The sequence below is a fragment of the Crinia signifera genome, chromosome 8, assembly GCF_055691185.1.
Source record: "Crinia signifera chromosome 8, ASM5569118v1, whole genome shotgun sequence".
Taxonomy (NCBI): domain Eukaryota; kingdom Metazoa; phylum Chordata; class Amphibia; order Anura; family Myobatrachidae; genus Crinia; species Crinia signifera.
Window position 1 is genome coordinate 180,304,092 of NC_139224.1, and position 25,386 is coordinate 180,329,477.

Below are 25,386 nucleotides of genomic sequence, written 5' to 3' on the forward strand. Positions count from 1 at the left end.
TCACAGCACTGAGGTCATGGGTTCTATCCCCACCATGTGTTATATATACAGGGCAGTACGGACGGTGTAATGGTTAGCATTACCGCCTCACAGCACTGAGGTCATGGGTTCTATTCCCACCATGTGTTATATATACAGGGCAGCACGGACGGTGTAATGGTTACATTACTGCCTCACAACACTGAGGTCATGGGTTCTATCCCCACCATGTGTTATATATACAGGGCAGTACGGACGATGTAATGGTTACATTACTGCCTCACAGCGCTGAGGTCATGTGTTCTATTCCCACCATGTGTTATATATACGGGGCAGTACGGATGGTGTAATGGTGAGCATTACTGCCTCACAGCACTGAGGTCATGGGTTCTATCCCCACCATGTGCTATATATACGGGACAGTACGGATGGTGTAATGGTGAGCATTACTGCCTCACAGCGCTGAGGTCATGGGTTCTATCCCCACCATGTGCTATATATACGGGACAGTACGGATGGTGCAATGGTGAGCATTACTGCCTCACAGCACTGAGGTCATGGGTTCTATCCCCACCATGTGTTATATATACAGGGCAGTACGGACGGTGTAATGGTTACATTACTGCCTCACAGCGCTGAGGTCATGTGTTCTATTCCCACCATGTGTTATATATACGGGGCAGTACGGATGGTGTAATGGTTACATTACTGCCTCACAGTGCTGAGGTCATGGGTTCTATCCCCACCATGTGTTATATATATACGGGGCAGTACGGATGGTGTAATGGTTATAGCATTACTGCCTCACAGCGCTGAGGTCATGGGTTCTATTCCCACCATGCGTTATATATACGCCGCCCCAACGAGGGGCGGCGGTGCACATCCTCTGACCTTTTCATACCCCCACTTACCACGTCGGCGTGAAGTTGATTTTATATAGTGTGGCGAGCGCACGTGGAATACATGTAAAGTAATACGCGGGGCTCGCTGCGCTCGCCACACTATATAACATCAACTCCACGCCGACGTGGATATTGGGGGTATAAAAAGGCCGTGGGACGCGTACCGCAAGGGTGATAACATCTGGGACCCATGCCCACTTTAGTGCCGTATTTCTGCTCAAATCCTTGTTGGTCAGTCATTTGCAGGTGGGTCATATGTAAGTGACCCCCCTGTGTGGGTTCCAAGTCTCATACTGTTTGACCAACACTGTTTAACCCTTGCAGGATACCAGCTACTTATTCACAATGATGAAATCTGGGACCCATGCCCCTTTGCCAGCCTATTTCATGACTAAAATCACACTGGCACAGGCAAAATACAATTGACATTTGTGTCATCAATATTTGTACAATAATAATTTAATGATCCTGCTTAATTTAATTGTTTTACTATTACCATTTTCTGAGTAAGAAGCCAGACTCATGTACCTGCATACAGTTGTCATATTTAGCTATCCCCGTAAAATTGATGATCCCCTTTACAAAATCTCTCTGGTTTAATATTGTTGGACACTGGCCCTCAGCTCACATTGCACACCATGGCAGTGGGGGAGGATGTTACAGTGCACAGAGAGGACACAATGCACCTTGTATGGCCGCCAGATGCAGGACGTCTGTGCTACAGACTCCACTCGGCTGTACATATTTATAGAATGACTTTGATTCATACATGACATTATGAAAGCACCAAAGGCGTAACTACCATTGGTGCAAGGGGTGCAACTGCTATGGGGCCCAGAGCTGAAGGGGGCCCATCTTTACAGTCTAAGGTATATGTGCTATATTCATTTATTACCAACAGTTGCTAAATAGGGGGCCCATACAAACTTTTGCTATGGGGCCTATGAATGTCTAGTTCAGGGCTGCCGACTCTCCCGGAATGTCCGTGAGACTCCCGAATCATGGGATATCTCACGGACTCCCGGAAGACGGACCCTTTCTCCCGCAGCTGCTGCTTTAGTTAGGAGAGTGGAGACCTCCCTGATCTCCACGTACGGCCGGGCACACAGTACAGTGTGCAAGTGAAGCCGTCCCTCCCTATCAGCAACGGGTGACAGCGGCTTCCACTTCCGTCTTTCAGGCAGTGTACAGCTACTAGTAGTGATGCCTTTTCCAGCAGCAGCAGCACACAGTGACAGGCGGCTCCGTGCTTTCAGGCAGCACACGGAGACTGCAGAAGTAAGGTAATTACTAGTGTGAGTTCCTTGCTCTGGCTTCTGTGTATCACAGTTCACTAGCCAGGACAGCAGATATCCCCTTAACCCTTGCCTTAAAGAAAACAGTGCCCAGCAAGCAGCAAAGTTGCTGCATTAATATCCTCTCCCTCGGGTCTGTTCTCCTCCCTCCTCCAGAAAGTATGTTACATGTTTTGTCATTCATATGTTTTGTCACTCATATGTTATGCTATTCATATAGGGGCATAGGGCACATCACAGAACCATGTGACCCTTTGAGGACTACAGTGCAGGCGATCAACAAATATATTTTTCTGATTGGTTGCGGACCAAATTAATACACAACCATATTTCATTCCCAAATCTGTCTGCATGCTTATCAAACGTACTGTAGGCCCGCCCCCTGGTGATGCTAGGCCCTCCCCCTGTCGACGCAAGGCCTGCCCCCTGGTGACGCAAGGCCCGCCCCTTGGCTTTTACTTTTCTCCCTAAAATTATTTTTCAAAAGTAGGCAACCCTGGTCTAGTTACGCCTCTGGAAAGCACCATATAAGGCAGTGGCTCTGATCTTCAGCCCCCAAGTACCCCCAACAGGTCATGTTTTCTGGATTTCTTTATTCATGCACAGGCGAGTTCATCTACTTTTCTAGGTCAGAATGATGCCACCTGCTTCCACATACAGAGCTACTGGGGATCCTGGGGACTGGAGGTGGGAACCCCGGCTATAGATGGCAGGGAAAGCATCTGGCTGAGGTTTGTAGAGTTCAGTGGGGGATTCAGGCATGTTGTAAATACTGAGCATGTTCTACACACAGAAGTGGGGTGCATGTATATATATATATATATTATATATACATATACACACACACACACACACACAGAAAATGCAAAAACTCCCCCCGCTGCAAAAATTTCACACAAAAAAAGCACAAACCCTCACCCCAAAAATAACACACACACGGAAGTGGGGTGCCTCTATATTACACCAACAAATACAGCTGACATCATTGTATATATATATATATATATATATATATATAGCATGGAGGACAGAGCCGTCACTCGGGGCTTATGTGCGCTGCAATGTCAGAATACCTTGTCCTGGTGCCAACCAACAGAGAGCTGCAACAGTCTGCGGCCCACAATATGTCTACTGGTCTACTTCTTGTCCTGACGACGGGGTCCGGCCCCCGAAACGATGACTGTTTGAGACCACAGATGGAATAAATTTGGTCTTGTTTTCACTGCTGCTTGGAGTCCTGAGTGCCCGGTTATTCTGGATATATATATATATATAAACACAGGGGGAGATCGGCAGTCCAGAAGTAACCTCCAATATACTGTATGCCTGGGTGCCTTCCAAGATAAGCAAGTAGCAATGTGTAGAGATGGATGGACGGCGGCACTCACAGGTCACAATGACAGCTCGTGACCGCTGTGTCCTTGTTTCCTTGTCACATGACCTGTGAGTGCCGCCGTCCATCCCTCTCTCTCTCTGTATATATATATATACACACACACACACACACAGAGACTAGTTCCCAGCCCCTCAGACTGATGGAACAATGTAACACTGTGGTTAATGCTCGCAGCGGTGCGCGCGCAACTGAGCAACACTTGAATCGCCATCTAGTGGCCACCAGCACCCATAACACCATATACAGGTGAGGAGCAGCACTAGCCTGTAATTGTATATATAACGATAACAATCCCAGTCCCATACTGAGGCTTCCACAACTCCTGGCCCCTGGGAAGGTGGACAAGCATTCCGCACCACCCCTGCCACCCCCCTTCTCCATGGCATAAAATCTTGAATTTAGTGGGTACGCGGGGAGGGGACAGGGCTAAAAAAAAGCCAATCACGTCATTTTAGCCCCTCCCCCAATTCACAGACCTGCGAATTGCCACTGCTGACTTATGTAACGGGGCATGGTGCCTTCAGACTCGCCCCGCCCCCTGACACGTAGCCTCATCCCGCCCCCTTTCACTCATCTCCGGGCTTCTCCCAGGCAGGTATGCTAATTCTAACCAAAAAAGTGGTGTTCTACAGTGTATATACACAGGCAGGGGAGGGCTACTGTATATACACAGGCAGGGGAGGGCTACTGTATATACACAGGCAGGGGAGTGCTACTGTATATACACAGGCAGGGGAGTGCTACTGTATATACACAGGCAGGGGAGTGCTACTGTATATACACAGGCAGGGAAGTGCTACTGTATATACACAGGCAGGGGGGTGCTACTGTATATACACAGGCAGGGGAGTGCTACTGTATATACACAGGTAGGGGAGTGCTACTGTATATACACAGGCAGGGGAGTGCTGCTGTATATACACAGGTAGGAGAGTGCTGTTGTATATACACAGGTAGGGGAGTGCTGCTGTATAATACACAGGTAGGGGAGTGCTACCGTATAATACACAGGTAGGGGAGTGCTGCTGTATAATACACAGGTAGGGGAGTGCTACTGTATATACACAGGTAGGGGAGTGCTACTGTATATACACAGGCAGGGGAGTGCTACTGTATATACACAGGGAGGAGAGTGCTGCTGTATAATACACAGGTAGGGGAGTGCTGCTGTATATACACAGGCAGGGGAGTGCTACTGTATATACACAGGTAGGGGAGTGCTACTGTATATATACAGGCAGGGGAGGGCCACCGTATAATACACAGGCAGGGGAGTGCTACTGTATATACACAGGTAGGGGAGTGCTGCTGTATATACACAGGTAGGGGAGTGCTGCTGTATAATACACAGGCAGGGGAGTGCTGCTGTATAATACACAGGCAGGGGAGTGCTACTGTATAATACACAGACAGGGGAGTGCTACTGTATATACACAGGTAGGGGAGGGTTACTGTATATACACTGGCAGGGGAGTGCTGCTGTATAATACATAGGTAGGGGAGGGTTACTGTATAATACACAGACAGGGGAACAGGGGAGTGCTACTGTATAATACACAGGTAGGGGAGGGTAACTGTATATACACTGGCAGGGGAGGGCTACTGTATAATACACAGGCAGGGGAGTGCTACTGTATAATACACAGGTGGGGAGTGCTGCTGTATAATACACTGGCAGGGGAGGGCTACTGTATAATACACAGGCAGGGGAGTGCTACTGTATATACACAGGTAGGGGAGTGCTGCCGTATAATACACAGGCAGGGGAGTGCTACCGTATAATACACAGGTAGGGGAGTGCTGCTGTATAATACACAAGCAGGGGAGTGCTACTGTATAATACACAGGCAGGGGAGGGCTACTGTATGTACACAGGCAGGGGAGGGCTACTGTATATACACAGGCAGGGGAGGGTTACTGTATATACACAGGCAGGGGAGGGTTACTGTATATACACAGGTAGGGGAGGGTTACTGTATATACACTGGCAGGGGAGAGCTACTGTATAATACATAGGTAGGGGAGGGTTACTGTATAATACACAGACAGGGGAACAGGGGAGTGCTACTGTATAATACACAGGTAGGGGAGGGTAACTGTATATACACTGGCAGGGGAGGGCTACTGTATAATACACAGTCAGGGGAGTGCTACTGTATAATACACAGGTGGGGAGTGCTGCTGTATAATACACTGGCAGGGGAGGGCTACTGTATAATACACAGGCAGGGGAGTGCTACTGTATAATACACAGGTAGGGGAGTGCTGCTGTATAATACACAGGCAGGGGAGGGTTACTGTATATACACAGGCAGGGGAGTGCTGCTGTATAATACACAGGCAGGGGAGGGCTACTGTATAATACACAGACAGGGGAGGGTTACAGTATATACACAGGGAGGGGAGTGCTACTGTATAATACACAGGCAGGGGAGTGCTACTGTATAATACACAGGCAGGGAGTGCTACTGTATAATACACAGCCACGGGAGTGCTACTGTATATACACAGGTAGGGGAGTGCTGCTGTATAATACACAGACAGCTGAGGTTTACTGTATAATACACAGGCAGGGGAGTGCTACTATATAATACACAGGCAGGAGAGGGTTACTGTATATACACAGGCAGGGGAGGGTTACTGTATATACGCAGGTAGGGGAGGATTACTGTATATACACTGGCAGGGGAGTGCTGCTGTATATACACAGGCAGGGGAGGGCTACTGTATAATACACAGGCAGGGGAGGGCTACTGTATATACACAGGCAGGGGAGGGCTACCGTATAATACACAGGCAGGGGAGGGCTACTGTATGTACACAGGCAGGGGAGGGCTACTGTATATACACAGGCAGGGGAGGGTTACTGTATATACACAGGCAGGGGAGGGTTACTGTATATACACAGGTAGGGGAGGGTTACTGTATATACACTGGCAGGGGAGGGCTACTGTATAATGCACAGACAGGGGAACAGGGGAGTGCTACTGTATAATACACAGGTAGGGGAGGGTAACTGTATATACACTGGCAGGGGAGGGCTACTGTATAATACACAGGCAGGGGAGTGCTACTGTATAATACACAGGTGGGGAGTGCTGCTGTATAATACACTGGCAGGGGAGGGCTACTGTATAATACACAGGCAGGGGAGTGCTACTGTATAATACACAGGTAGGGGAGTGCTGCTGTATAATACACAGGCAGGGGAGGGTTACTGTATATACACAGGTAGGGGAGTGCTGCTGTATAATACACAGGCAGGGGAGGGTTACTGTATATACACAGGTAGGGGAGTGCTGCTGTATAATACACAGGCAGGGGAGGGTTACCGTATATACACAGGCAGGGGAGTGCTACTGTATTATACACAGGCAGGGGAGTGCTACTGTATAATACACAGGCAGTGAGTGCTACTGTATAATACACAGACACGGGAGTGCTACTGTATATACACAGGTAGGGGAGTGCTGCTGTATAATACACAGACAGCTGAGGGTTACTGTATAATACACAGGCAGGGAGTGCTGCTGCATAATACACAGACAGCTGAGGGTTACTGTATAATACACAGGCAGGGAGTGCTACTGTATAATACACAGACACGGGAGTGCTACTGTATATACACAGGTAGGGAAGTGCTGCTGTATAATACACAGACAGCTGAGGTTTACTGTATAATACACAGGCAGGGGAGTGCTACTATATAATACACAGGCAGGGGAGGGTTACTGTATATACACAGGTAGGGGAGGGTTACTGTATATACACTGGCAGGGGAGGGTTACTGTATATACACAGGTAGGGGAGGGTTACTGTATAATACACAGGCAGGGGAGGGCTACTCTATAATACACAGGTAGGGGAGTGCTACTGTATATACACAGGCAGGGGAGTGCTACTGTATAATACACAGGCAGGGGAGGGCTACTGTATAATACACAGGTAGGGGAGTGCTTCTGTATAATACACAGGCAGGGGAGGTTTACTGTATAATACACAGGCAGGGGAGTGCTACTGTATAATACACAGGCAGGGGAGGGTTACTGTATATACACAGGCAGGGGAGGGCTACTGTATAATACACAAACAGCTGAGGTTTGCTGTATAATACACAGGCAGGGGAGTGCTACTGTATAATACACAGGCAGGGGAGGGCTACTGTATAATACATAGACAGGGGATGGTTGCTGTATATTACACAGGCAGGGGAGTGCTACTGTATAATACACAGGCAGGGGAGGGCTACTGTATAATACACAGGCAGGGGAGGGCTACTGTATAATACACAGGCAGGGGAGTGCTACTGTATAATACACAGGCAGGGGAGTGCTACTGTATATACACAGACAGGGGAGTGCTGCTGCATAATACACAGGCAGGGGAGGGTTACTGTATATACACAGGCAGGGGAGGGTTACTGTATATACACTGGCAGGGGAGGGTTACTGTATATACACAGGCAGGGGAGGGTTACTGTATAATACACAGGCAGGGGAGTGCTACTGTATAATACACAGGCAGGGGAGTGCTACTGGATAATACACAGGCAGGGGAGGGTTACTGTATATACACAGGCAGGGGAGTGCTACTGTATAATACACAGGTAAGGGAGGGCTACTGTATAATACACAGGTAGGGGAGTGCTTCTGTATAATACACAGGCAGGGGAGGTTTACTGTATAATACACAGGCAGGGGAGTGCTACTGTATAATACACAGGCAGGGGAGGGTTACTGTATATACACAGGCAGGGAAGGGCTACTGTATAATACACAAACAGCTGAGGGTTACTGTATATACACAGGCAGAGGAGTGCTACTGTATAATACACAGGCAGGGGTGGGTTACTGTATATACACAGGCAGGGGACAGGCAGGGGAGGGCTACTGTATAATACACAGACAGGGGAGGGCTACTGTATAATACACAGGCAGGGGAGGGCTACTGTATAATACACAGGCAGGGGAGTGCTACTGTATAATACACAGGCAGGGGAGGGTTACTGTAAATACACAGGCAGGGGAGGGCTCCCGTATAATACACAGGCAGGGGAGGGTTACTGTATAATACACAGACAGCTGAGGGTTACTGTATAATACACAGGCAGGGGAGGGTTACTGTATATACACTGGCAGGGGAGGGTTATTGTATATACACTGGCAGGGGAGGGCTACTGTATATACACAGGCAGGGGAGGGTTACTGTATATACACAGGCAGGGGAGGGCTACCGTATAATACACAGGCAGGGGAGGGTTACTGTATAAAACACAGACAGCTGAGGGTTACTGTATATACACAGGCAGGGGAGTGCTGCTGTATAATACACAGGCAGGGGAGGGTGACTGTATAATACACAGGCAGGGGAGGGTTACTGTATAACACACAGACAGGGGAGGGTTACTGTATAATACACAGGCAGGGGAGGGTTACTGTATAATACACAGACAGGGGAGTGCTACTGTATAATACACAGACAGCTGAGGGTTACTGTATATACACAGGCAGGGGAGGGTTACTGTATATACACAGGCAGGGGAGGGTTACTGTATAATACACAGGCAGGGGAGGGTTACTGTATATACACAGGCAGGGTAGTACTACTGTATAATACACAGGCAGGGGAGGGTTACTGTATATACACAGGCTGGGGAACAGGGGAGGGCGACTGTATAATACACAGGCAGGGGAGGGTTACTGTATATGCACAGGCTGGGGAACAGGGGAGGGGGACTGTATAATACACAGGCAGGGGAGGGTTACTGTATATACACAGGCTGGGGAACAGGGGAGGGTTACTGTATATACACAGGCAGGGGAGGGTTACTGTATATACACAGGCAGGGGAGGGTTACTGTATATACACAGGCTGGGGAACAGGGGACGGCGACTGTATAATACACTGGCAGGGGAGGGTTACTGTATATACACAGGCAGGGGAACAGGGGAGGGTTATTGTATATACACAGGCAGGGGAGGGTTACTGTATATACACAGGCCGGGGAGGGTTACTGTATATACACAGGCAGGGGAACAGTGGAGGGTTACTGTATATACACAGGCAGGGGAGGGTTACTGTATATACACAGGCTGGGGAACAGGGGAGGGTGACTGTATAATACACAGGCAGGGGAGGGTTACTGTATATACACAGGCAGGGGAGCAGGGGAGGGTTACTGTATATACACAGGCAGGGGAGGGTTACTGTATATACACAGACAGGGGAATAGGGGAGGGTTACTGTATATACACAGGCATGGGAGGGTTACTGTATATACACAGGCAGGGGAGGGTTACTGTATATACACAGGCAGGGGAGTGCTACTGTATAATACACAGGCAGGGGAGGGTTACTGTATATACACAGGCAGGGTAGTGCTACTGTATAATACACAGGCAGGGGAGGGTTACTGTATATACACAGGCTGGGGAACAGGGGAGGGCGACTGTATAATACACAGGCAGGGGAGGGTTACTGTATATACACAGGCAGGGGAGGGTTACTGTATAATACACAGGCAGGGGAGGGTTACTGTATATACACAGGCAGGGGAGGGTTACTGTATAATACACAGGCAGGGGAGGGTTACTGTATATACACAGGCAGGGGAGGGTTACTGTATATACACAGGCAGGGGAGGGTTACTGTATATACACAGGCAGGGGAGGGTTACTGTATAATACACAGGCAGGGGAGGGTTACTGTATATACACAGGCAGGGGGAGGGTTACTGTATATACACAGGCAGGGGAGTGCTACTGTATAATACACAGGCAGGGGAGGGTTACTGTATATACACAGGCAGGGGTACTGTATAATACACAGGCAGGGGAGGGTTACTGTATAATACACAGACAGGGGAGGGTTACTGTATATACACAGGCAGGGGAGGGTTACTGTATAATACACAGGCAGGGGAGTGCTGCTGTATAATAAACAGGCAGGGGAGGGTTACTGTTTATACACAGGCAGGGGTACTGTATAATACACAGGCAGGGGACAACACACCTGTAATGGAATAGAACACACGTCCTATACACACACTCGACAAGTCACCATACAATTCCGCCTCCCCCACATGGCCTGGCCCTCACCTTGCAGAGACCGAGAAGGAGCTGACAATCGCTTCATGGCATGTCCAGGATCCCTGTAATTGCAGCCTCCTAGTAAGCAGGAACCAGCCCAGATGTGGGATGGGGATGTCCCAGCCTCCCCTGGCAGATGTGCGGGGTTATGGAAATATCAGGAAGCCCGGAAAGGGGGGGGGGGGGGGGGCGCTGCAGCAAGACTTAGAATACAGATCCCAGCTCCTAAAGTGTAAGGACAAAGTCTGGTGTATTTGTGCCATCTGCGGCCTATTGGGAGCCGAGCACACGCTGCACCTGTAATATTCAGAGGATCGGGAAAACATGGTGACAGAGATCCTGGAGGACCGCTGATGGGAAAACTCTAGAGCAGGCAAACTGTGGCACTCCAGCTGCACGTCCCACAGCTGTTACATAGTTACATAGTAGGTGAGGCTGAATAAAGGCCTGCGTCCATCTAGTTCAACTTAGGTTATAGCTAATCCCTTGTTGTATAGTATTTTCCGATATTTTAAAGACAGATTGTTACTTTTTCGTACCCGAGGATGTTTTTAACCAATAAACGTTTATCCAGCCTTATTTTAAACATATTTATAGGGTCTGCCCACACCACTTCTCCAGGAAGAGAGTTCCATAGTTTGACTGCTCTGACTGTAAAGAAATGTTTTCCTCTAAGGCAGTGATTTTCAACCTTTTTACCTTGCGGCACACTAAATAAGATTTTTCAAATTGCCAAGGCACACCATGAGATCCCCACAGGGCAAAACACATTGGCCCCCACAGGAAAAATCCAAACCTATATGCCTCCATATAAAAAACAATCACACTGGTCCCCACAGGTAACAAAACTAAAATACATTGACCCTTTACATGAAAAAAAGAGACCAGTAAATAACAGTTGAACTGGTGGTGGCTATAAACTGGTTTGGGCATTTGCAGATCTGGGGGCACACTTGGGAGCAGCTCAAGGCACACTAGTGTAACACGGCACAGTGGTTGAAAAACACTGCTCTAAGGGAACAAAAACTTTTTTATTCTAATCTAAACTCGTGCCCTCGCGTCCTAGATTCCTGTCTAGTAGAAAAAAGGGTGTGTGACAGTTCCTTATATTGGCCCCTGATATATTTGTACATGTTGAGCATGTCCCCCCTTTAATGTCTCTTCTCTAGTGTAAATAGTCCCAAATTGTTTAATCTCTCCTCGTAGCTTAAAGTCTCCATTCCCCTAATAAGCTTAGTTGCTCTTCTTTGGATTTTTTTTATAATTCTATGATGTCCTTTTTATAGTGTGGGGCCCAGAATTGTACTCCGTACTCGAGGTGCGGTCTAACCAATGATTTGTACAGAGGCATAATTACCCTTGAGTCCCTAGTTTCCATTCCCCTCTTAATACATGCTAGAATTCTGTTGGCCTTTTTTGTTGCTATATTACATTGAGCACTACACCCCAGTTTGTTGTCTATTTGGACTCCTAGATCCTTTTCGAGTACTGATTTACCCAATTCCTCCCCGCTTAGGTTATAACTAGCGCACTGGTTGTGTCTCCCAAGGTGCATGAGCTTGCATTTGTCCACATTGAACCTCATCTTCCACTTTTTTGCCCACTCGTCTAGATTGTCAAGATCATTTTGAAGCGTGGTGACATCTTCTGATGATTTAATAACTCTGCTCAGTTTTGTATCGTCCGCAAAGATGGATACATTGCTGAGTAACCCCATCCCAATATCGTTAATAAAAATGTTAAATAAAATGGGCTCAAGAACCGAACCCTGAGGCACTCCACTTAGTACTGGTATCATATTAGATATGGCACTGTTCACGACCATTCTTTGTTCTCTATTACACAGCCAGTTCCCTACCCATCTACAGATATTTGCCCCTAATCCCAGGTCCTCCATTGTGTGGTACTGTGTCGAAGGCTTTAGCAAAATCTAGGAAAATCACATCTACAGTGTTTCCATTATCAAGGTTTTTGCTAACCTCTTCATAGAAACCAAGTAGATTAGTTTGGCATGAACGATTTTTCACGAACCCATGCTGGTTATTACTGAGTAAACTATGAAGGTCTAAATATTCCTGGATACCATCCCTTCAAAATCCTTCAAATAGTTTACCCACTATTGATGTTAAGCTCACCGGTCTGTAAATTTGCTGGGTCATCCCTTTTTCCATATTGGTACTACCTCTGCTATTCTCCAGTCTTTTGGTACCTTTCCTGATGATAGTGAATTATCAAAAATGTAATAGAGGGGTCGCTAGTTTCATTAGTATCCTCGGACAATGTTCCCTCTAATTTTACGAAGGCTGTGTGCGGCAAAAGATTTTGGCTGTGCAACTTTGGAAGGAAATTTTAATTTTTGTGCGTCACTTATATATAACTGGAAAATGACGTTCAGCATTTGTGTTAACTTTACTTCAAAATGATATTAAATGTTTAAACATTCAAAATACAGTACACAATGTAGTTAATGGTTGAAACACACATTAATTGAGTCCACAACTGCAAAAAAGGGACCACTGCTGCTTTGTGCGCTCTGTTGTAATGTCTGTGCGCACGCTCGTCGAGTTGTGTGCGCGCGCACGTGCGCACAGCTTAGAGGGAACACTGTCCTCGGATGAATCCCATCTGGCCCAGGTGATTTGTTTATTTTGATTTTGCTGAGCCTCAATATTATCTCCTCGGTCGTGACATCAATATTGAGGTCCAACTTGTTCGTCCCATTTGTGGTATGTGTGCGTTCCACAGTCTGCTCTCCCTTAGTAAACACTGATGAGAAGAACTCATTTAACAGTTCTGCTTTTCCCTTATCCTCCGTAAAACTCTTACCAGTGATATCGGTTAGTGGGCCTATGTTGTCCTTAATTATACGTTTACTATTTATGTACTTGAAAAACTTCTTGGGGTTAGTATTACTTTCAGTGGCTATGCACTCTTCATATTCCCTTTTAGCTACTTTGATTGCCCCTTAACAAGTTTTGTTTGACTCTTTGTACTTGGTGAACGCCTCCTCATTTATGTTATTTTTATAGAATTTAAATGCTCTTGTTTTATTGTAGATTGCTATCCTTACTTTTTTGTCCAACCATGATGGCTTTTGTTTGTTAAATTTACCCCTATTGACTCTTGGTATGTATTTAATAGTTAATGATTTGAGCACATTTTTTAGTATATCCCACATTTCCTCAGCATTTTTCCCCTCCAATACCTCTTCCCACACAATTTCTTTTAGGGCTTCTCTGAATAATTCAGTTAGCTTTTCTGAAGTTTAGTATTTTGGACGGTCCTTTATGATTTCCAGTGAAACCATGTTGTGGTCACTGTTCCCTAGATCAGTGGTTCCCAACCCTGGTCCTCGAGTACTCCCAACAGTGCACATTTTCCAGGTCACCCGGCAGGTGCACTCATTATTCAGGCACATTTTAAAAGATCACAGGTGGAGCTAATTATAGCACTTGTGATTCTGTGAGGAGACCTGGAAAACATGCACTGTTGGGGTTACTTGAGGACCAGGGTTGGGAACCACTGCCCTAGATGTTCAATTACATTGGTGTTTGAAACTAGGTCTAAGTTATTTGTAAATACTAAATACAATAGTGCCAGTTCTATTAGGGAGTGCTAAAACATAAAATGAACTATACCAAGTGAATCAATTAAATAACCAAATTTAATAAACAAATATAAATCACAATATTAAGAAAATATAATAAAAAAATTATAAAAAAACAACAACAGCGTATCCAGATCAAATGCTTTATTATTTTGTGCCCAGTGGTGGACATTTATATAACCTGCACTGTACTAATAGCAGCAGTCCCAAATGGATGGAATCCGCACGCCAGTGCAAGTCCTGGGTATCGCTAGAGGGAGCGGTCCTGTGTTTGAATGGTGGACCACTCTGTAACCTCACAAGTGAATGCGACCAGTTCTTCAGGATATAACGCTAAAGACATCCAATGTATGGGACCAAGTGGTCAGATCAATAAGCAGGTGAAGTCTAAATTGGGGTTGCAGTGATCCGGATTAGGACCAACGCGTTTCGCTGGTCCAAGTGCCAGCTTTATCAAGGTGCACCTGAACGAGGAGGGGGCAGGGGTGCTAGGGGGTAGAATGGTGGGAAGGCTTGGGGAGATTTTAAACTAGAAGGCTGGGGGGAGGGTATAGTAAGAAACCTTAAACCAGTGGTTCCCAAACTCAGAGCCAGATTAACAATGGGCCTGATGGAGCTACAGCTCCAGGCCCACTATCCAAATAGGCCCATTTTGTAGCTGAGGGCCAGGGCTTTCCAACGAGCTAAGCCCTGCGTCGCTAGCCCCCCGGGAACCGGAGATACCGTCAGGCAAACCTGGAACGTTTTCCCCATAGGATAACATGGGACCCGCTAATTCCGACCTCCACCTGGTTCCAACGGCGGCCAGTTCCCCCTCCGGCATCACAGAAGCTCGAGGTTGATCTCAGTCAAACCCAAATCGCTGGGCCTTCAATCTGATACCTGGTCCATATGGGTTCATTGGTTCTAGAGATATAATGAACCCATATGGAAAACCATTTATTTATTTTTTTCATTTCTGAAATGTAATTTCATGGCTGTTCATGTTGTTTGAGGACAGATTTCTCTGGAACCAAACGGCCCAGTTTCACGGGGCCAAAATCATTCGAAGCCTACATGTAAATGGGTCAGTTGGTTCCGAAGATATAGCTGGTTGTTTAAAGGGGGACTGGGTGGTTTTCTCTCCCCTCACATCAGAAAATGCAGGGACTAGGTTGGCGTAAAAGAGGCCAGTCCGGGAATGTCCCAGCATGATCCTGGGACCATATTCCTGGGTAAATCCCTGCATTTTCTGGTATGAAAGGGGTATTATTTCAAATAGCCGGGACATGCAGTGCTCTGAATAAAGCCAGGCAGCCCCCTGCTCTCTGCCCGGCTGTCAATGGCTGTCATTTCTGCCCGGTGGCTGTCATTTCTGCCCGGTGGCTGTCCCCCAGTTACCGCGAGCGTGTATTCCCCCTTGGCAATGAGCATGTAATCCCACATGGCAACGAGCATGGAACCCCTGGCAATGAACATGGAACCCCTGGCAATGAATATGTAGGTAAGCAACACTTATGTAGCTTCATTTTTAATAGGCATTATGGTGTTCGGCATAATACGTAATGGAGATTATGGTGTGAGGCTTAACATGTAATGGGCATTATGGTGTAAATTTTTAATGCGCGCCTTTGGCACGCAATGCCCCTATTTATGAAGCATATTGTGTATTACTGCACAATCTGTTTGGTATAGTGCAGGCATGTCCAAACTATGGCCCTCCAGCTGTTGTGAAACTACAAGTCCCATCATGCATTGCCACAGTTTTGCTATTAGGGAATGCTAAAACTATGCCAAGGAATGCTGGGACATGTAGTTTCACAACAGCTGGAGCGCCACTGTTTGGACATGCTTGGTATAGTGTGTATTTTGGCTCAATCCATGTGGCAAAATGTGAATTTTGCCTTAATCTGTGTGCCATAGTATGAATTTTGGCTCAATCGGTGTGAATTTTGGCTCATTCCATGTGGCATAATGTGTAAGAAGCAAGTACAGTATAAGGGGGTTACTATTGTGTTGCATGATTTGTATAAGGGATATATGGTGTGGTAAACTTAGGTGACCACATAAAAGGTGCTGAAATGTTGTCTACCCAGATTCGGCTTTCACTATTCTTTTTATGACTGGAATGCCGCCTCACCCCGCAAGTATCCTAGGACATTGGCGTCCTGCGGGTGCACCTTTGGAGGGCACCCGCCAATATATCTCCCTGCATTATTCCTATGCCAGCCCCCTGCCTTTTCCAGGCATATATAATTAGTTGAAAGTATTTACACAAATACAGACACACCCATGAGCAGACCACCCGAATAGAACACTGGTCCCGCCACCCACATTATTAGGTGCTGGCCACAACCCCTATTCAGGGCCGGTGCCACCACTAGGCAGCTCTAGGCATTTGCCACTGGAGGGCGGCCAATTGGAGCAGCCCCTACCCCTCGGATCAGGTGAGTGGCTCCCTCTCTCTCCCCAGCTCCCCCCCCCGTGGAGCTATGTAACTCCCGCCGCCGCACGCACCCCAGTGCTCTCTCTCTCCCCCAACAACCTGCCCCCCTGCAGGGAAGTGAGTGACGCTGCGGCCAGCGCCGCATCTCTAGCAAAACCCCCCCGCCGTGGAGCGAAGCAGCGCCGGACGCTTCACCCCCCGCCCCTCTGTCCCTCCCATGGAGCGGGTGAGCGCCGGGGCGCCATCCCCCCCTCCTAGGGCACTCCTTGCACCGGCCTAGGCCCTTCATAATTTTCAGCTCCAGGCCCATTTAGACCTTAATCTGGCTCTGCCCAAACTGTGTGCCATGGCTCCCTCGGGTGCCTCGGGACACATGCAGGGGTGCCCTGGGTTGGTGGTCCAGGACCAACTCAAATTATTAATGGTTAATTATTTATGAGCAAAACCAGTGCTGGTGGCTGCCAGTCATAAAATGTGTACAAACAGAAGCAAATCCTGCCCTTTACCACATAACTGAACCATAGAATCACATATAAACCACATAAAATTATTATTTTTTTGGGCCTAGGGGTGCTGTGAAAAAATTCTCATACTCCTTGGGTTCCGTGATTCAAAAAAGATTGGGAACCCCTGCCTTAAACCAATAAATGAGTGTAGAATAGAGGGCAAAGACAGCTACATTGTGGAGGAATCAAGGGGAAGGGAGGAAAAAGGGAACAAGGTGTCCGAAAAGTGTATGAGAGACACACAGGTGGCACTGGAGTTTACAGTGAGGAATAGAGGGCGACCATTAGGAGCTTGGGCACTATAATAATTTTAACAGAGTGGCTAGCTCCTCCCCTCTACAGGCAGTCTGAAGATTTGTGCCCGGAGGGAGCTGGGAATACCACTCACCCAAGAGGAGGATGCAACGCACACATGTAACATACAAACAGGATATAAAGCAAGATGGAAATTTTGTAAAAAACAGTCATAAAAAAAGGGAGTTCCAACAAACTGAACTGAAGTTACCTAATACTGATAGGAGGCAGCGCCGGGAGGGCATCCAGTGCCACCTGTGGACTCGGAGAAAATGATTTATCGGTAAGTCCAAAATCCCATTTTTTCCCTTCCTCCACCAGGTGGCACTGGAGCTTACAGTGGGGATGTCCCAGAGCTCCCATCACGGGTGGGACGGCGCTGCGATCCCCCCCAACACTGATCGGCCAAACTGAGAAGTCTGAGCCGCGAAGGTGTCAAACCGATAGAACCTGACAAAGGTTCTTTGTCCAGACCAGGTAGCCGCTCAACAGAGCTGATGGATAGAAACTCCTCTGGCAGCCGCCCATGAGGGGCCCCCCAATCTAGTAGAGTGGGCTGAAATGGAGTCAGGCGGGGGCTGTGCCGCAGCCACATAAGCCTGCCGAATGGTAAGCCATAGCCATCTAGCCAAGGTCTGCTTGGATGCCGGCCAACCCGGCTTAGCTGAATCATACAGAATGAAAAGAGCATCTGATTTCCTTAAAGAAGATGTTCTGGAGACGTAGATCCGCAGAGCTCGAACGACGCCCAGTGAACGAGACTCCATCAGCGAAGGCCGGTACCATCGGCTGGTTGATGTGGAACGATGACATGAAAGGAGGCGCTGGTACGTAATTCTGCCTGCTAACAGGGAGCCGGGCTATACTTACAACTGCCGTCTGCCGCGCTGCGGCTGGGGTGCCGTGACGCAAGTGGCGGCGTCCGGTCACTCTGGGACGGGTGTCCCAGGAGCCGGGGACCCCTGCGCAGACCGCATGCAGTGGCGCTGGGGTCCCCTTCGGCAGTCCCACGTTGCAGACAGGCAGCGGCAGAAGCTGCCTGTCTGTCCTCAAGAACTTAAAAATAAGAAAAATAAAAATAAAATTTCACTATGCCCAGAGAGGGCTAAAAAGCACCCAGCTCCCAAGGGCACAAACTAATGGTGTGTACACACAGCAGTTACTGGCGAGAGATGCGAGTCCCAACGCGATCAGATCGCATCGGGACTAGCATCTCACGGCATGACAGAGGGGCACAATTTACACTATATAGTGCAGATCTGCCCCCTCTATCTGGCTGCCAATATGCGCTCACACGGGAGCGCGCATCGGCCAGATTTGGCTTCGGATGTTCCCTATATCGGGAACATCGGAAGCCAAATCTAACTGTGTGTACACACTATAAGACTGTCTGTAGAGGGGAAGTAGAGGGGAGGAGCTAGCCACTCTGTTAAAATTATTATAGTGCCCAAGCTCCTATTGGTCGCCCTCTATTCCTCACTGTAAACTCCAGTGCCACCTGGTGGAGGAAGGAGAAATAAAATGTATTAAAATTACAAATAGATAAAAATGAACCCATGCAAAGACTGAATGACCTGGAGAATAATGATGATGCAGGATGCAGATGGCGAGGAAGCGATGCATGCTGGGAAACGTGATCATGGCAGGTGGTGCCACAGAATGAACGGAATTAGAAGCGACTGTCCAGTCAGGATTTTTAGGAGAAGGGTGGGGGGGAATTATCACACCTTGTGCCGCACTATAAGCGCGCACAGTGATAGCAACATCAGCAGGGGGCCGTTCCGGGAGGAGGGCCCTTGGTTCGCTAGGGAGAAAGTCAGATCGGGTGGTAGTGCAGAACAACATACACTATCACTTACCTGTATGGATGCCATGTTGTACTGATGCCATATGGACTTAAAACTGCATTTACCCCCTCCCAAGTTCTCCTCGCTTAGGTTTAGATTTATCAACTTCGAGAAATGAAGACGTTGCCAACCAACTGTACCTTCACCACCTACCTGCATCTTCCATTTATTTACATGCACCACACTGTCATTTATCCCACCACAACACTTTCCAGTTACATTCATCACCCCCCCCCCCCCTCCCCCTCTCTAGCTCTCATATATTGGGATAGGGAGGAGAAGATAATTGTGCCCAACAGGTCAGAGGTTTGCCACATACATGGGGCAATTGTGACAAGGACAGTAGGTAAGTGGGTATATGGCCATGCATAATGTATTAGGGCCAATGCCCCTGAGTCCTCTTCTGTCGCTGTTATGTCACTATCTCACCCCCCCCCCCCGCTGTCTCTGCCCCTGCGTCCATTGCTGTCACTGCCCCCGCTGTCACATCGCCCACTGTCACTGTCCCCGTCTGTCCCTGCATCTCCCGTTGTCACTATCCCGCATCCTCTGCTGTCATACTCTCTCCAACAAAGAGGGAGAAGGCCCTGCTCGCAAGCTTACAATCTACAGTGCATTACCCCAGCCACCGCACCAAGATGGAGATCCCCGGCAGGTGCGGTGTGTATGTTAGTGTTCATTCTAGCACCCTCCATCTTTGAAAACCCATGCATTTTCTGTTCCCTGCCTCAGGTGTCATGGTCTGCTGTGGTGTGTCTTGCGCAGGTCTTGTTTACATATCAGTGCTGATATACAGGCCACACTGTGCTAGAAGCACTACAGCAGACAGCCTCACCCCAGGCAGGGAAGAGGAACTGCATGGATTTTAAAAGATGGCAGGTGCTAGAATAAACACAAACATACACACATGCATGCAGGGAGGGAAGATTAGATTTATGCGGGAGGCTCCAGTTGTTAGGTTTAGGAACTTAGAAGGGGGGTTAGCATTGCGGGGGAGAAGCTTAGGGTTAGGCTGCGGGGTGTGTGTATGGTTAAGTATATAGTCTGTGGTGTATGGTTAGGGTTAGGCTGCGGGGTATGTGTGTGCGGTTAGTGCTATAGGCTGTGGGGTGTGTGTAGGGTTATAGGCTGCAGTGTGTGTGTGCGGTTAGTGTTATAGGCTGCAGGATGTGTGTATGGTTAGGGTTATAGGCTGCGGTGTGTGTGTGCGGTTAGTGTTATAGGCTGCTGGGTGTGTGTATGGTTAGGGTTACAGGCTGCAGGATGTGTGTATGGTTAGGGTTATAGGCTGCGGTGTGTGTGTACGGTTAGGGTTATAGGCTGCGGTGTGTGTGTACGGTTAGGGTTATAGGCTGCGGGGTGTGTACGGTTAGGGTTATAGGCTGCGCTGTGTGTGTGTGTGTACGGTTAGGGTTATAGGCTGCGGTGTGTGTACGGTTAGGGTTATAGGCTGCGGTGTGTGTACGGTTAGGGTTATAGGCTGCGGTGTGTGTACGGTTAGGGTTATAGGCTGCGGTGTGTGTACGGTTAGGGTTATAGGCTGCGGTGTGTGTACGGTTAGGGTTATAGGCTGCGGTGTGTGTACGGTTAGGGTTATAGGCTGCGGTGTGTGTACGGTTAGGGTTATAGGCTGCGGTGTGTGTATGGTTAGGGTTATAGGCTGCGGTGTGTATGGTTAAGGTTAGGCTGCGGGGTGTGTGTATGTTTAGGTATATAGTCTGTGGTGTGTGGTTAGGGTGTTAGGCTGGTGTGTGTGTATGGTTAGGGTTACAGGCTGCAGGGTGTGTGTATGGTTAGGGTTATAGGCTGCGGGGTGTGTGTATGGTTCGGGTTACAGGCTGCAGGGTGTGTGTATGGTTAGGGTTATAGGCTGCGGGGTGTGTGTATGGTTCGGGTTATAGGCTGCCGGGTATGTGTGTGCGGTTAGTGTTATAGGCTGTGGGGTGTGTTTATGGTTAGGGTTACAGGCTGCAGGGTGTGTGGTTAGGGTTATAGGCTGTGGTGTGTGTTTATGGATAGGTTTACAGGCTGCGGGGTGTGAGTGTGCGGTTAGTGTTATAGGCTGCGGGGTGTGTGTATGGTTAGGTATATAGTCTGCGGTGCGTGGTTAGGGTTTTAGGCTGGTGTGTGTGTGTGGTTAGGGATACAAGCTGCAGGGTGTGTGTGTGCGGTTAGTGTTATAGGCTATGGGGTGTGTGTAGGGTTATAGGCTGCGGGGTGTGTGTATGGTTAGGGTTATAGGCTGCTGCAGTGTGTGTATGGTTAGGGTTATATGCTGCGGTGTGTGTGCGGTTAGCGTTATAGGCTATGGGGTGTGTGTAGGGTTAGGTATATAGGCTATGGGGTGTGTGTAGGGTTATAGGCTGCGGGGTGTGTGTATGGTTAAGTATATAGTCTGTGGTGTATGGTTAGGGTTAGGCTGCGGGGTATGTGTGTGCGGTTAGTGTTATAGGCTGTGGGGTGTGTGTAGGGTTATAGGCTGCGGTGTGTGTGTGCGGTTAGTGTTATAGGCTGCTGGGTGTGTGTATGGTTAGGGTTACAGGCTGCAGGATGTGTGTATGGTTAGGGTTATAGGCTGCGGTGTGTGTGTACGGTTAGGGTTATAGGCTGCGGTGTGTGTGTACGGTTAGGGTTATAGGCTGCGGTGTGTGTACGGTTAGGGTTATAGGCTGCGGTGTGTGTGTGTGTACGGTTAGGGTTATAGGCTGCGGTGTGTGTATGGTTAGGGTTATAGGCTGCGGTGTGTGTATGGTTAGGGTTATAGGCTGCGGGGTGTGTGTGGTTAGGGTTATAGGCTGCGGGGTGTGTGTGGTTAGGGTTATAGGCTGCAGGGTGTGTGTATGGTTAGTGTTATAGGCTGTGGGGTGTGTTTATGGTTAGGGTTACAGGCTGCAGGGTGTGTGTGTATGGTTAGGTATATAGTCTGCGGTGTGTGTATGGTTAGGGTTACAGGCTGCGGGTGTGAGTGTGCGGTTAGTGTTATAGGCTGCGGGGTGTGTGTATGGTTAGGTATATAGTCTGCGGTGTGTGTCTATGGTTAGTGTTATAGGCTGCGGGGTGTGTGTGTATGGTTAGGGTTTTAGGCTGGTGTGTGTGTATGGTTAGGGTTATAGGCTGCGGGGTGTGTGTATGGTTAGGGTTTTAGGCTGGTGTGTGTGTATGGTTAGGGTTATAGGCTGCGGGGTGTGTGTATGGTTAGGGTTATAGGCTGCGGGGTGTGTGTATGGTTAGGCTGCCGGGTATGTGTGTGCGGTTAGTGTTATAGGCTGTGGGGTGTGTTTATGGTTAGGGTTACAGGCTGCAGGGTGTGTGGTTAGGGTTATAGGCTGTGGTGTGTGTTTATGGTTAGGTTTACAGGCTGCGGGGTGTGAGTGTGCGGTTAGTGTTATAGGCTGCGGGGTGTGTGTATGGTTAGGTATATAGTCTGCGGTGTGTGGTTAGGGTTTTAGGCTGGTGTGTGTGTGTGGTTAGGGATACAAGCTGCAGGGTGTGTGTGTGCGGTTAGTGTTATAGGCTATGGGGTGTGTGTAGGGTTACAGGCTGCAGGATGTGTGTACGGTTAGGGTTATAGGCTGCGGTGTGTGTGTACGGTTAGTGTTATAGGCTGCAGGATGTGTGTATGGTTAGGGTTATAGGCTGCGGTGTGTGTGTGCGGTTAGTGTTATAGGCTGCTGGGTGTGTGTATGGTTAGGGTTACAGGCTGCAGGATGTGTGTATGGTTAGGGTTATAGGCTGCGGTGTGTGTGTACGGTTAGGGTTATAGGCTGCGGTGTGTGTGTACGGTTAGGGTTATAGGCTGCGGGGTGTGTACGGTTAGGGTTATAGGCTGCGCTGTGTGTGTGTGTGTACGGTTAGGGTTATAGGCTGCGGTGTGTGTACGGTTAGGGTTATAGGCTGCGGTGTGTGTACGGTTAGGGTTATAGGCTGCGGTGTGTGTACGGTTAGGGTTATAGGCTGCGGTGTGTGTACGGTTAGGGTTATAGGCTGCGGTGTGTGTACGGTTAGGGTTATAGGCTGCGGTGTGTGTACGGTTAGGGTTATAGGCTGCGGTGTGTGTACGGTTAGGGTTATAGGCTGCGGTGTGTGTACGGTTAGGGTTATAGGCTGCGGTGTGTGTATGGTTAGGGTTATAGGCTGCGGTGTGTATGGTTAAGGTTAGGCTGCGGGGTGTGTGTATGTTTAGGTATATAGTCTGTGGTGTGTGGTTAGGGTGTTAGGCTGGTGTGTGTGTATGGTTAGGGTTACAGGCTGCAGGGTGTGTGTATGGTTAGGGTTATAGGCTGCGGGGTGTGTGTATGGTTCGGGTTACAGGCTGCAGGGTGTGTGTATGGTTAGGGTTATAGGCTGCGGGGTGTGTGTATGGTTCGGGTTATAGGCTGCCGGGTATGTGTGTGCGGTTAGTGTTATAGGCTGTGGGGTGTGTTTATGGTTAGGGTTACAGGCTGCAGGGTGTGTGGTTAGGGTTATAGGCTGTGGTGTGTGTTTATGGATAGGTTTACAGGCTGCGGGGTGTGAGTGTGCGGTTAGTGTTATAGGCTGCGGGGTGTGTGTATGGTTAGGTATATAGTCTGCGGTGCGTGGTTAGGGTTTTAGGCTGGTGTGTGTGTGTGGTTAGGGATACAAGCTGCAGGGTGTGTGTGTGCGGTTAGTGTTATAGGCTATGGGGTGTGTGTAGGGTTATAGGCTGCGGGGTGTGTGTATGGTTAGGGTTATAGGCTGCTGCAGTGTGTGTATGGTTATTGTTATATGCTGCGGTGTGTGTGCGGTTAGCGTTATAGGCTATGGGGTGTGTGTAGGGTTAGGTATATAGGCTATGGGGTGTGTGTAGGGTTATAGGCTGCGGGGTGTGTGTATGGTTAAGTATATAGTCTGTGGTGTATGGTTAGGGTTAGGCTGCGGGGTATGTGTGTGCGGTTAGTGTTATAGGCTGTGGGGTGTGTGTAGGGTTATAGGCTGCGGTGTGTGTGTGCGGTTAGTGTTATAGGCTGCTGGGTGTGTGTATGGTTAGGGTTACAGGCTGCAGGATGTGTGTATGGTTAGGGTTATAGGCTGCGGTGTGTGTGTACGGTTAGGGTTATAGGCTGCGGTGTGTGTGTACGGTTAGGGTTATAGGCTGCGGTGTGTGTACGGTTAGGGTTATAGGCTGCGGTGTGTGTGTGTGTACGGTTAGGGTTATAGGCTGCGGTGTGTGTATGGTTAGGGTTATAGGCTGCGGTGTGTGTATGGTTAGGGTTATAGGCTGCGGGGTGTGTGTGGTTAGGGTTATAGGCTGCGGGGTGTGTGTGGTTAGGGTTATAGGCTGCAGGGTGTGTGTATGGTTAGTGTTATAGGCTGTGGGGTGTGTTTATGGTTAGGGTTACAGGCTGCAGGGTGTGTGTGTATGGTTAGGTATATAGTCTGCGGTGTGTGTATGGTTAGGGTTACAGGCTGCGGGTGTGAGTGTGCGGTTAGTGTTATAGGCTGCGGGGTGTGTGTATGGTTAGGTATATAGTCTGCGGTGTGTGTCTATGGTTAGTGTTATAGGCTGCGGGGTGTGTGTGTATGGTTAGGGTTTTAGGCTGGTGTGTGTGTATGGTTAGGGTTATAGGCTGCGGGGTGTGTGTATGGTTAGGGTTTTAGGCTGGTGTGTGTGTATGGTTAGGGTTATAGGCTGCGGGGTGTGTGTATGGTTAGGGTTATAGGCTGCGGGGTGTGTGTATGGTTAGGCTGCCGGGTATGTGTGTGCGGTTAGTGTTATAGGCTGTGGGGTGTGTTTATGGTTAGGGTTACAGGCTGCAGGGTGTGTGGTTAGGGTTATAGGCTGTGGTGTGTGTTTATGGTTAGGTTTACAGGCTGCGGGGTGTGAGTGTGCGGTTAGTGTTATAGGCTGCGGGGTGTGTGTATGGTTAGGTATATAGTCTGCGGTGTGTGGTTAGGGTTTTAGGCTGGTGTGTGTGTGTGGTTAGGGATACAAGCTGCAGGGTGTGTGTGTGCGGTTAGTGTTATAGGCTATGGGGTGTGTGTAGGGTTACAGGCTGCAGGATGTGTGTACGGTTAGGGTTATAGGC

General features: G+C 48.6%; 1 protein-coding gene across 1 annotated transcript in view; it reads right to left on the minus strand.

The window, feature by feature from the left end:
- Nucleotides 1-10,812, minus strand: part of PODN (podocan) — a 101,126-nt gene extending 90,314 nt beyond the window's left edge. Inside the window, exon 1 of the mRNA XM_083157920.1 lies at nt 10,670-10,812. The gene's annotated coding sequence lies outside the window, so the exon portion shown is untranslated. The remainder of the gene's footprint in view (nt 1-10,669) is intronic.
- Nucleotides 10,813-25,386: the final 14,574 nt, after the last annotated feature.